Genomic DNA, 11,756 nt, shown 5'->3' on the forward strand with positions numbered 1-11,756 from the left:
CGATGAATAATATAAAAACCCGGTTGATTTTACGGATCACATTCTTACATGTGTCATATAAACTTTAATAAAAGAATTATAATAAGTTTCTTACAGGCAAATAAAATATGAAATTATCTAAAATCTAGACAAATAACGTAGGTACATATTTACCTATAAACGCTAATTGAATCGTTGTTGAAACATCCTACGGAAGTGTGTATATTTAGTTTGAAAAAGCCATTTTTTTCAAAACATCCTCACAAGTTACAACTACAACAACTATATAAATATATAATTCACGTGATCATGATAATTAGAGACTGATGAAATTTCATAAAATTAACTTTTATACTAATATAACGCTATAATTGAGAATATGTACCAGTACCTATTGATAATATTTTAGTGTCATTGAATAAATTAAAAATTAAAAAAAATTAATACGAGCTTTGTAGTACATAAAATTATTGCGCAATTATTATTGACTCTATTTAAAATGTGGCTAATATACTTCAGGAAATTCATACCAACACCGAATAATGACAAAAAATTTAATAATACCAGATGTATTATTAAAATTTTTGTTTATATTAACTAATTATTATTAAAACGATTTTTTTTTAAACATATTGGAATCTTTCTACGCGATTGTCAATAAACAATGGATTGCCATATACCTACTCGTATATAACATTCATATGACTGGGAACACTGAAAAGAAACTATGTACCTACCTAATCTATACTAATATTATAAAGCTGAAGAATTTGTTTGTGTGTCTGTTTGTTTGTTTGTTTGAACGCGCTAATCTCGGGAACTACTGGTCCGATTTGAAAAATTCTTTCGGTGTTAGATAGCCCATTTATAAGTTATATATCATCACGCTAAGACCAACAGGAGTGGAGCCACAGGGGTGAGACCGCGCGGAGCAGCTAGCATTCGATAAGATTTCAACCTGTGATTTCCACTATATTATGTTTATTCCAAATGAAAACAATTAAGATCTCATACGATATATTTAATGATCGTATCACTGTTGTGAAAACATATTAATGTTTATTATTATTTTGCGTGTTTAACAATACTTATATGAACTTTACGTTTGGACACAGCTTTATAATATAACTATGCTTATTACACAAGACATGCGCTTACAATGCGGATGTATAATTAATATCATTCAACGTTTTTCATACATAGTAAGACACATTGTCGCTCATGCGCATGTGACTGCCCGTAATATTCTGAACTAGTTTAACGCCCGCGGCTTCGCCCGCTTTGTCTAAAACCTAATAAATTATATACAATAAAACCTTCCTCTTGAATCATTCTATCTATTAAAAAAAACCGTATCAAAATCCGTTGCGTAGTTTTAAAGATTTAAGCATACAAAGGGACATAGGGATATAGGGACATAGGAACAGAGAAAGCGACTTTGTTTTATAGATACATACTAAGTATGTAGTGATATTCATGAAGAAATAGAAAATATCTAAACTTCAAAAGGGGTCTATCTATAATATTTTTCATGTTATTCAATTTTTTTTAATTGTTTGTAGACTCAGTATCTATTTTTTGACAAATCTCCGAATTTTATGGGTAGATTTCGATTCTGTTTATTATTTCCAAAAGCTTATGTTTTAACAGGTTAATTAACATTTAATTACTAAAAATTATCGACTACGAAAAAAAAAAAAATAAAGTAAATTTTTCGGTTAAAATTTGTGTATTTATTTAAAAAAAAAGTAGTATAAGTGCATAAATTATTATCCCCATAGGACTTTTTTAATCATTATTCTATCTATTTTATCTACTACATAATATAGCTAAAAATTATTTTCGATATTTCTTCTGAATATTCAGAATATTACGAGCGCAGCGGTCACATGCGCATGAGCGACATTGTATACATTTTTATAGCAATATTATTATTATTACACAAATCGACCTAGTCCCACAGTAAGCTCAATTAAGGCTTGTGTTGTGGAAATATGTGTAAGGCTTAATAGACATTTAAATTTTTACAAACATACTTTATATGGATGATTGGTTTTAAGTGAAAGAAGTCAATTTTTAAAGCCAATTACAACTTGTTGCAGGATGTTGCCCATCTCCTTTCAATTTTGCTAATTTAAATGCATTTTACCAGATAATATATCAACTAAATAAAGATAATTGTATAGGCAGCGGTTGCTTTATTTTGCTATTTATTGCTATTTATTTTTTTACACTTTGATTTTTATTTACGGTTGCGATTGTTTTTATAAATAAAGTAATCGTTTATAATAATCAAGTTTTGTTATAAACAATCATTAGTACCTACCTCAATCTCGTTTATCATCTTTCTAAATAATATTTAGGTATACATATTGATGTATAAGATGTTTTAAATTTTAAAGCAGCAAGATTTTTCAAATCCATCAAAATTGTATGAACATTTATCAAACCTCATAATTTATTTAAAAAGGGTTTATCATTTAGGACACGTGAGTTATTTGTACCCCCATCATGACTTGTCTCATCTTGCGCCAATTAAAATACATACTTCTTATATTTCTGAATTCTGATCAATTTGCAAAGCATAAGTTAAAAGTAAAACTTCAATACTTCGACAAAAAACTTAAAATACGCGTAAATTTTTTTAATTCCAAGAAATTGTTTTATAATATTGTCCATCCACTTTCCTTATATAATGGAATATCCGAATTATTATTCTATTAAATATAAAATAAATTATATTTTGTATGCATTGATACAATCTACTAGGTTCATAATCATGCTTAAAATTATCTGAAACAAAACTATAGCTTCTCATCTAAGTACATATTAGGTACGTCAATATTTAAATATGATGTACTTTAAAAAGAACACATTTTTGATAAAAATCAAAACAATGTTACAACAATATTATTATGCATATCCATCTTACTCACGACCACGTTTATTTTATTTTTCAAAAGATTCATGTACCACGAATTGAACCATTTTCCGGTTTTATAACGGCAGCGGATATGTGGGGTAGACGTTAATTTCAGAGTAAGAAGGGAAGTCCCGTATGCATCAGAAGAGGTAACCAATCAAGTCTTTTCGTGAGAGAGATTAAATACTTTAAATAGAAGTATTATATTTTTACACTAAGTAGTGTTAAAATACTAATGTCATCATCATTTTATTATGACGGTATTACCTAACCGACAAGGATAAAATTAACAAATTAATTGAGAAAATTTTCGAAACGATCAAAATGTCCCAAGAAAGTAACCTTTGAATATTTTACTTGCTCATAATATATGTATATTATTATAGAGAAACGGATAACATATGAATGCATCAAGCGTCAAGGACGTACCACTCTGTGTCGAGACCAACGAGTTTGATCGTCTTCTCTTTGGTATTTGAATACTCATTATTCAGTCAGCCAGCTCATAGCTATGACACACATAAACACGTTATTTTACTATTTCTTAATTCTAGGCACAAGACACAATCGTTTGTAATATAAGTTTGTACGGTTTATTTCGATTCCTGAAAGATCGAGTCGGTGATAATTTTGAATGTCTTAATTGGTACCATAGTACCTATCCCATATGCCCAAGGATTTTATTGATTATTACCTAATGGTATCGGCTTTATATCTAGATACATAATATGTTCATTCTACATGTTTACCGAATAATTCGTAGTGGTACCTACGTTTTGATAATCTTCACAACTAATAGTTTTCAGTCCCAATCTAAACATAGTCCCTCTGCTTCGCTTCGTAATCATCATGAGTTACCCTTGTTCTATTGATAATTCTTTTTATAAGATTGTTTAATATAATATGTGTAAAATAGATCCTGCTTGCACGTCATCTAAATAAAAATTACTAACTGTATTAAGCGGTTTCACCCGCGGACGAACTTATGGGAAAAATTAAGTATTTCTATAGCTTATGTATGTGTTGTGTTATTATACTCTTGGAAGAATAAAATATATAGGTATGTAACAGCCAAATCATTCGAGTAATTTTTTCTTCAAAGAGTAAAGTATATTAGTTGGATTAAATGATAATAAAAGGTATTCTGATATGAAAGCCGAGTCTTTCTTCACAGATTAGTTTCAATCGCAAAGAAATTACAAAAAAGTAATAATATCAAAAGAACAATAAAACGTAGAAAGATCATAGAACGCCATCTAGTAACTAGTTACAAATGAAGTAATGCCATAAGAATAACAAACGAACACATATCTAACAGTAACAGTGCATTTACATCAAACGAACATAGAGCTAGAGCAAGAGCATTCTTTCGTGATCTTTTAGTGTAAAAGAAAACTCGTATTTAGTCTTGTTCAGTATAAGATCATTGCATAGAATCTTTTCGAAGAACAACGAAAGAATTATCAACGCCTACCTGTTTACACTAAAGGAATTTGACTTGGGTTAGAATGAGCTCTTTGGATGTAAATGCACCGTTAGATGCAAGATCATGCAGTTATTGATCAGTTTCAAAGTTTGTGTGAAAAATATTTTTATGTACTAAACCTCAAGAACATAACGTTCTATGGAACGTTATGTTCATTATAAAAATTACCTTTGTTATATTATGATATAACAAAGGTAATTTTTATAATAAGAATCGTTACATATCGCCAATATAAATTCTTAAATATGCACTGAATATAAAACAATAGTTATAGGTACTTGGTTTGTGAGTATATTTTCTACCGACTTTTAAATAGGGAGGAAATTCTCAGGTCGACTGTATTTTTTCTTGGATTTGTTACCTCAGAACTTTCTACTGGGTGAACCGATTTTGATGATCTTCATAAGCCCGGTTTTGTTCCCACTGCGAAACATGTAAAAAGCTAAATATGGGTTTTATTATAATTTGATAATTGGTTGAGGTGTCGGTTTTCTCTCGTCATTTTCCTTCACCGATTACCTGTGGAAAATGTGCAAATAAAAAAAAAAGATCCAATTCAATATTTTCAGTGTACTTGAACTCCTACCACACTATAGAGAGGATAAATATGTTTTATAACTGTTTCATACCTTTTCCATACAGGTGATTGAACCGATGCCCTCTGGCATAAACAAACAGTCATTCTGCACTGACCGTGTGATAACGTGTGCGTTGTCAATCAACTAAAAATACATTAGTTACCTTTGCAATTCTTTTCCCTAAATTACCTATTACAAGTTATCATTTTTCAAAGTAGATAGGTACTAAGTGTAAAGGCTATGCTGGAGAGAGCCATTATTAACCCATTGAGCCCCAAGCGGCCCGATCGGTCCCAGACACAATAGATTTTCTATTGTGTCTGGTTCCGGAGCCTGAGTTAATAAGACATTATAATATCGGTTCGATTCCCATCACTAGTCCCTTGTGTCAAGAGAAAAGCTATCCATGCGGGTTATCATCAAGTACAATTTGAACACTCAGCAGGAATACAGGCTGACTATGATGCTACAGAGTACAGACCATCATTCACATTCCTATAAGTATAATATTGTATATCAGAAATTTTATTGCCTTCCTTTATGTATCATCATCAGCCCTTTTTGTTCCTCTGCTGGGACACGGGCCCTAATCCATGTCAATAATTATTATCTACTCTTATTTGTATTAAAATATCATTTTAAAAATAATATTTATACTATCCAGCTGGTCTCGTCATAGAGCAGGAAATTTAAACAGCATCCTTGAAGGTTATATGCTTAGGTTATATGTCACATTAATTAATTATTATTATATAGTGGGATGATTGTTCTCAGTTCTATCGTGGTTCTATCAAACTCAAACACACATTTATTTGTTCAATTCTTAGATTCAATTAGACTTCTTCGAGAAGCACTTTTGAATAGTCATTACATATTTTTAACATTTACCTACCACCGATTCGGAAAGCAGTATCTACGAAGAAGAACAAGCAAGAAACTCCATAGTTGCTCTTTTAAATCATTTCAGTATTACAAATTAATTTTACAAAATATGTAACTACATATAGGTACCTAAACCTATGTCCTATAGTAGTAGTACCTATGTCCTATAGTTTTTTGTTTAGCATACATCTTTTCTTTTTTTATAGGTATCGGCACATTTTTTTTTTGTTGACGAATCAATCAGTTTTCAGTATTATTTATTTTTCTACCATTTTTCTACTATTACTAAGCGAAGATTCTAAATCATTCATTATTACTAAATAATATTCGGCAAACGTCGTACAAAATTATATCAAGACCGGTTAAGTACCTAGTTGTAGTTTTGGGGCCACATGCACGATACACGAGATTTTTAATATGTACATATTATATTGCAATTTTTTTTATTAGTTTAGATATTTTTAAAACCAAATTAAAAAAAATCTTATACACCGACATAATATTATGGCGTAGTCAAGATAAAAAAATTCCTACGGTCTGACCTTCAAACCTTTCCGTTTTGAAAAATCTGTTGCATGCGTCGATTATTCAATGAATATTAATTATAGTATAGTAAAAAATGACGTATTAAACGACAAACGTACCATTTTGGTATCACAAATTGTTTTCAAAAGTTTCATTGTTAATTGCTCAATCAATGTAAAACCACAACTCTGTCTCCGATTTAAACTAAATATAATTTATTTTATAAAAATAAATCTTAGTTCTAATTGATAAATTGATTAAGTTCAACTTCGTAATCGTCTCCTTGGTCTCTGTAAAAAATTAAAATTTTCATAACCAGAAAACTTTAACAGTGCGTTTCATAAAAACACGAGCTAGGTATCTTCTTATACTTAATATAAAAATGAATCCCAAAATGTGTTGGTAAGCGCATAACTTTAGAACAGCTGAACCGATTTCTTTAATTCTTTTTTTATTATATTCCTTGAAGTACGAAGATGGTTCTTATGTAGAGAAAACGTGAATATGTACCACGGGCAAAGCCAGGGCGGACCGCTAGTACATATAATATAAAAATGAATCCCAAAATGTGTTGGTAAGCGCCTTTTTTATAATATTCCTTGAAGTTCGAGGAGGTTCTTATGTAGAGAAAACGTGAATTGTACCACGGGCGAAGCCGGGGCGGACCGCTAGTTTATAAATATATGTTTTTAAAAAAGTTAGTTCAATAAGCTCGTCGGTACATTTCATAGACTCTCTAGGATGAAGTTTAGGTTCAAATAATGTATGGAATTTCAAATAAAAAGGTAATGGGGTAGATTATCGCCGTAGTCAATTTTTATCGCAAAAAGGATACACGTTCTAAATGGCGTAAAATAAAACAACTGGCTGAATCTTTTCAAATTTATTCATATAATGTTTAATAGAGCTAAATTTTACAATAATTGGTGTTGAATTTAACAAATCTTACTCTTTGTATCAAAATATTTACGAAACATATAATTTGATAAATTTAAAATCATTCCTTATATTATTCTGTATCTATGATTAATGACCTGCAGGGCTATTGCGTATCTCATTTGACATTTCATAGTGATGATAACTTTGCACGGTGCTCAACGATTTCTTGTCAAACCATGTTTTTCGTATTGGCTATTTTAAGTTATCAACTGAAATGACGTCATGAGCACCAAATCAACTTGAAAGCCACCGTAACACATTTGACAGGTGTTTTTGTATCGATAGTTTATAAAGTGGTATTCCGTAAGCCAAGTGACCATCAAAAGGTTGATCACTATATTATTTTTATCTGCTGTGAAAGGAACTAGTATTGAGCAGTGTTTTGTAAATTCTCAGTGATCGACACTATAATCCGGATAAGTTAAATATTACAAATATATAAACAAGATATAGGAAGAATAGCACGTATATGATTTAACGTCTTATTTCAAGTGTTTCTATACTTTAAGTAACAAAAAATATATAGATAACATTGAGTTAATATGTACTATGATAGATAATATTTTTTTAAGTATAAATACATGGCCATTTTCTTTTTTCCAAAAGGTTTTTACTGAGCAATAGAAGCGTAGGTATCCATATAATTTATAAAGTATGGCCCGTGCTTTTTTACTTGGATTTGCGGAAGAAGAAAGAAAGAGGAAAGCATTAAGAATTGAAAGGCGACGCCAGGCGACGCTTACATTACGTGATGCCAGTGATCCTGTGGTGATCCTTTACAGCTGCCTGAAAGAGAATTTATAGCGAATTTTCGTTTGACAAAGGCTGGTTTTCAACTGGTGGTGGAGATGTTTAAATAGGAAACTTTTTCCTTCATTGAATGTTTAAAAATATCCATGTCTTTTGTTTTTCCTTTTTTATGTGTAATTTATTACTGATGACTTACAAATCAATAAAATAACTATTCAACATTAATAATTATCTGTATTAGGTTTAACAGACATTAATAACTCATTTATAAATACTTAGATATACCTACATAGAAAATAATACAATAATTAATGTATATCTTTTCAGTTATGTGATTCCAAATTAAACATAATGTTTTATAAATTAAATAGCACATGATTCCTATGTTTGGAACCATTTTCATTAAATACTAAATCTTCATTTAATTTCTGTGAGCATCATATGAAGTATGCATAGAGTATAAAATATTATAACTGTTTTTAGGTGACTCAGGATATGCGCAACGGCCCTGGATGATGACACCAATATTAGGAGCAGGACCTGGGGACACCTGAAGAATACTATACCAACCTTCATTGCCGTGTCAGGAATACTGTTGAACGGTGTTTAGGGTTATTCAAAGCACGTTGGAGTTGTTAAACTTTGTTGGCCCATAGAGTACTTTATTATGATCCAGCTACTGCTGGTAAAATAGTGAATGCATGTGTTGGTCCTGCACAACATTGCAAATATGCAGAATGCCAAAATACCCGAAATACAGGCATGTCTCAGGATTTAGGAGAGGATGCTATAGTTGAGGTTATACAAGATCTTACCGAACAACTAGTACAGAGACTATGGAATTCAAGAAGATGATATGTTAAATAAATACTTATTGTGCTTAAAAATGTATTAGTTTTAACTGAAAATTATTTATACTTGTATCTGTGTACATATTTTCTTACTTAGATAATGTTATAGCTTCTAATCGAATATGACAATATTTCTTGTATAATTTATAAATTATCATACATTGTTAATGCTCTGATATTATAAGTGTGATGTAGTTGTGTCAATTAGGTAATAGTTAAAACAAGGTATTTAAGTAATTAAACTTTTGATATCTAAAAAAATATTTTTTATTTATTTTTAAAGAAATTTACACCATAAAGATTATGTAAATTCAATAATTGTTATTTTTAGTTAAATCTAGACAGTTATTTATGAAAAACTCAGAATAGAGTTATAATTAATAATTAATAATAATAAATTACATTAATGTAAACTATAAAAAATAACAAAAACTATTTAAAATCATTTTAATTTACTAATATATATATGTATATCTTCCTGTATCTTGGTAAGTGATGCAGCTAATTTTTCTATAGCAGCTGTATGCCTTTCCTCAACAGCCAATCACTTGCTTTCCAACTCATAGGCCCAACGAGGCACTCTCTCATCTTGGCTTACTGAAATAACAATTAATAGCATAATAATTCACTTACATTTTCAAAATTAAATATTGTACTCAGTAGTTTCTTTGAGTAACTAGAGCAACTATTTTCGATTTCAATACATTAAAATAAATTGTCACAATTAATTAGATAAAATTGTTAATCAACTAACTATCTATAGTTTATAGAAAGGTAAAACACATCATTACAATAACAAGTATATTTAAAAATAATGGATAATTTAATGGGAATTAAATAATAATATGTATTTATTTCTCCTCAAGTACTGTTTTTCCGACAAATCTATCTAATTTAGAAGCTCTCATGAATAGTCATTTTCAAAAAGAGATTAGTTAAAGATATAAAGACAATATAATTGTGCTTGAAATAAATAACTTACATTTTATTAGATGTACTTTAAAATAGATTTTTGTTAAACATTTCATAAAACTATACAAAGCAATATAAAGGACAAATATTAAAAATTTTCAAATTTATATTTAAATAATTAATGTTAATATTTCTCTAAAAACAAGGGTTTTATGACTTACTTACCTCAGTTTTATTCATTTGTTACTGTTTCTAACTTTCAAATACACTTGTGTACACAAAACGACGACCAAAATTGTAATTGTAGACAGACCAAAATTCAAGTGTTATGAATTTAGCGCCATATAGAGTAAACATTTCAAATCCCAAGTGTTCCGGTTAATATAACACGTAAGATTTAAATATGCTCACGTATTTATGGAATGTACGACCAAATGTATATATTTTTAATTTGGCTGCATAATGTCGATAAAAAATAGTGACGTTCGGTGTAATCGTTGATAAGCACCGTAATACACCGTGACATGATGTCCACTTACTAAGATACGCAATACCAAATCTTTAAATTTTTAGTGGACATCAAAGTTCAGTGATCATCAAAACTATGTTGATCACTTAATGTGTCAAAATTAGACAATAGCCCTGCTGATCGCAATGAAGCCATGACTTTATTATTGACGAAAGAAACACAATCAAAAAAAAAACTTCAATTACGCTACAAATTAAAGCGATTTCAGAACACAACGTGGGGTACACTCACGTCTGATTCATATTTGAATAATTCTACTTAAACTTACAATGAAAGTCAAATATATATCACAATAGTTACAATTAATTATTTATAAATTGAACTAAATATTTACAAATTTGGTTAAATTTGAGTTAGTGATCATCAGCATCCCAATCTCTTTAACAACGCTCTGACACAGGCAATGTTGATAATAATTGAGCAATTCCCACCGCGAATGCTTCTCGATGCGTTTGGATAATGTTCCAGACAACCGCGGGCCGACCATCGGCTGAGTATCAACTGTTCGTGTGTCGTCGGTGTTAGAGGGTTTCATACAATAAAAAGCAATCCTTAATAGATTTACAAAATATACAATAATTATATATTCACTAATAAAGCATTAATTATGACAACAATGTATAAGTGCTAATGTATAATGGTTTAGCTTATCGCGTACATGTATGGCAATCCTGAAACTTAGAGGCACTTGTCGAATCAATGTTGCCCTTTATTCTAAATAGTTTCCGATGCTAATGGCAATATATCAGAATCAATATAAAAATAGATTTGTCGCTTGAGTCTGGCACATTTTCATTTAATCCCAGGCAATGTATCAGGAATTAATTTTATTAATTTACGTTGTTGCGTTTATTTGAACTCTCCTTATTTTTTAATAATTTGAAATTAGGCTTTACGCCGCATCTTAACTTTCTAAGCACCTTCAAAATAAAAGGTTTACAATTATTTATTGCTTCTTTAAGTAATACAGACGAGTATTAAATAGATGTATAAGTCATATGGTGCTAGTAATTCAAAAAGCCGAATTATATATAAATATAAAATTTAAGCCAAATTACAAGAATAAAATATATTTATATCCCAAAATTTCTTAAACACTACGTTAAATGATCAATATTTAGGGGGAATATAATAGAACAATAAATCTTTTATTATTAATATAAGATATTAATATTAATTAAAAAGCATACGATAACATGTTAGCGGTTAGTCAGTACATCTACGATTACACAGATTATAATATGCGGATAGACATCGTGATAGAAATATGTATACACGCGTTTTATGAAATATTTAGAAATAGGTACATACAAGTGTTATGTTAATATTAAACACAACTAAGGCTACATATAAGGCATTGAAATGAAAGACGTTTTCTGTTTAACGGGTAACATATAAATTC

General features: G+C 29.7%; 1 long non-coding RNA gene across 1 annotated transcript; it reads right to left on the bottom strand.

Moving 5' to 3' along the window:
- Positions 1 to 9,343: 9,343 nt before the first annotated feature.
- Positions 9,344 to 10,467, bottom strand: LOC123704940. Its single transcript, XR_006753230.1, has 2 exons — positions 10,051 to 10,467; positions 9,344 to 9,510 (listed from the first exon to the last, which is right to left on the bottom strand). It is a non-coding gene; the product is annotated as an uncharacterized LOC123704940 (long non-coding RNA).
- Between the last annotated feature and the right edge of the window lie 1,289 nt (positions 10,468 to 11,756).

This window comes from Colias croceus, chromosome Z, assembly GCF_905220415.1.
Source record: "Colias croceus chromosome Z, ilColCroc2.1".
Classification (NCBI taxonomy): Eukaryota; Metazoa; Arthropoda; class Insecta; order Lepidoptera; family Pieridae; genus Colias; species Colias croceus.